We start from the raw sequence: 2,826 nt of genomic DNA, 5'->3' as shown, positions 1-2,826 counted from the left end.
ATGACCATCAAAAACCGTAATAGGTGCCACAGCTTTAAGCTGTTGGGATGGTTACACTGTGTGTAAAGTCCTGAACAGAGGTAAGAAGGAGAAGCTATATTTTAAAATTTTTAATTTAAAAAATTGAACCCCCTCATTCCTAGCCCCCAATAATGTTCTTTGTTGTCACCCTGGGGATTTGAGCATCGTGTCCCGTAGTATGGTTTGGTATGTCATTTTAACAACAACAACAACAACAAAAAACAAGTAAAACAAAATCCACACCATTGGTTTGCCATCATCAGATCTCGCCGCAAGCGAGTGAAAATATAATTTCGATTTTTTTCGTATTTTCTAACAGCATTCGATAATTTATTCTATTCCAAAAACAAAAACAACAAAAAATTTAAGACTACTGTATTTGTATTGATCCCAAAGTGCCTTTAAATGAAATAAATATTGTTGACCTCTAAAATCAATTGTAAAAACAAAACAACAACAAATACTAAATGAAACAGATGTAGATGAGACGAAACGAAACGAAGAGGAGGAAGATGATGACGCCAGTAAAGTCCAAGAATCAGAGTCAGCTGATGACGACAATGATGATGATGTAATATGATAAAGTATTATTATTAACAATTATAATTAGTATTATTAATTAATTAAATATTTTTTGTATAATTTGTTGCCTAACTACATAATTGCTAAAAACAATGAAACATGGTACATATGCATTAATTCTAAGAGATAATGAATAAACAAAACAAAAACAACAACAAGAAGTTTTCCAAACAAACCATTTCATTTAGAAAATAATTTTTCTAATTTTTTGTCCAAATAAAATACCAAAGATGATAAATATAAATAAACAAAAACAATATGAAATTAAAAATAAAATTATGAAATAAATAATAAATAAACAAATGTTACAAAAAAATATTTGGAATTAAATGTGGAGCAGTAGGCTGGAAAAAATGGTAAGTAACAGTATTGCCAAATAAGCTTACAAATAGAAAATATTCCCCATTCCCCAAATTTGGAGTTTTGTTTAGTGGTGGTGGCTGAGAAAATATTTGTCGTTTTGATTTTATGTTTTCGTATTGGTTTTCTCTTGTCTCGATTTTCTTACTTATTTACATGTTTTTATTTTGCGTCATTATCACAATCCTATACAATGCTAAACTTTCCATTGCTCGTATCAACACTTATTTTTAATATTGTATTTGGCATTGAAATCGAAAAAAATTGGAAAATATATATACGAATTTTCTAATAAAAATGTTTGAAATAAAGAATGCAATGGAAGGCAAAAAAAGCTACAATCGAGAGAGTGGAGAGACCATCAACGATAGACAAACAAACGGTTGCAAAACTAACAACCACCAAGTGAGAGGAGAGTCCGAGGACGATACCAAGACAAAACACATGTCAACAATGAATGGTGGTGGCTTTTTTCTTGGTATGAAGACATTTGTTTTTGTCAAAAGAGAGAGAGTGGAAAAATGAGCGCAATTAGTGATTGCCAATGAGGGTCAACTGGCCGCCATGTCCAGACAATTTTCGTGATTTATGGAAAAACATAAGCAGTTGAGACCTCGCTAATGTTAAAACGTCAAATAAGGGGGCTACCCAATATTGACAATTTTTAGTAAACAGATTTTCTACCCAGTGAGAATCCTCAATACCAAATTTATTGCTGATCTTAATATATTGTGAACTCTATCGTGATTTCAACAGACAGAACATTTGTTCCATAAGCCGAACTTAAAAGAGATTTCCAGCGCATTGGTTTTGTGCCCAGCTCTTCCATGTTACGAAATGTTTTACTCCGCTTGATCTTTCCATCGAATTCGTGGCCTTCTTCTTCTGCGTAAACCATCAGTTGGCTCGCTTTTCTATTCATTTTAAGCTGGGACATCCTCATCCATTCTCATAACCTGACCTAGCCAACGTAGTCGCTGCTGCTCGATAGGCCTGACTACATCGATGTTCGAGAATAGATGGCACAACTCATGGTTGATTTACTATCGAATTTTTTCTCAAACACTCCTAGAGCTGCCTCACCTGCATGTGCAAGTATCCATACAACAGCACGGGTAGTATCAGCGTCTAGGCAGAGGGTGAATTTGGTCAGGGGAGAGATTGTCTTGTTTTGAATTGCATAATCAAACCATATTACACTATTCTTCTCCGGATTTCACAGCTGAGGTATATAAAATACCGAGGTATATAAAATATTTGCCTACCTCAAAGCTGTAATTTTTAAGTTTCCCAGTTGGTCCTAGTCTACTGAACCTCTTGCGCGTTTAGACCATCAGCTTAGACATTTCTCGCCATTTTCTGCCGGTCCCACTTTGGCAGACTGTTACCTCTCGCAATGTACGACAAATTTTGTCGATGTCATCGTCGTAAGTGAGTAACATGTGTTTTTGGTGTACAGAGAACCATTTCTGCTCACTTCTGCATCTCCCATGACCTTCTCCAGCAGAATGTTAAAAAGATCACACGACAAACTGTCATCTTGTCTGAATCCTCGTTTGGTATTGAAGGGCTCTGAGAGGTCCTTTCCGAATTTCGAAGCAGACCTTCTACCAGTTAAAGATATCCTGCATAGCCGTATTAATTTTGCAGGAATGTCGAACGCAGACAAGGCTTTAAACAACTCTGAGGGGATTGGGCTGTCAAATGTGGCTTAATAGTCGACGAATATGTGGAATGTGTCGATGTGATTTTGACGCAATGTGAAAATCTGGTCTAGGTCTTGTGTATTTGCCAGGTCTGAATCCGCATTGATACGATTCAACAATATCATTGACCATTGGCTTCCGTCATTCACACAACACG

The 2,826-nt window shown here is 35.8% G+C and overlaps 1 long non-coding RNA gene across 1 annotated transcript; it reads left to right on the top strand.

Moving 5' to 3' along the window:
• LOC133336520 (uncharacterized) lies at positions 1-216 on the top strand. Its single transcript, XR_009754546.1, has 2 exons — positions 1-80; positions 144-216. It is a non-coding gene; the product is annotated as an uncharacterized LOC133336520 (long non-coding RNA).
• The last annotated feature ends 2,610 nt before the right edge of the window (positions 217-2,826 follow it).

This window comes from Musca vetustissima, unplaced genomic scaffold (genome assembly GCF_032173495.1).
Source record: "Musca vetustissima isolate MV318-11 ecotype Yass unplaced genomic scaffold, APGP_CSIRO_Mvet_v1 utg195832, whole genome shotgun sequence".
In the NCBI taxonomy this organism is placed as follows: Eukaryota; Metazoa; Arthropoda; class Insecta; order Diptera; family Muscidae; genus Musca; species Musca vetustissima.
Note: the sequence above shows the minus strand (reverse complement) of the source record. Positions and strands in the feature narration are given on the sequence as shown.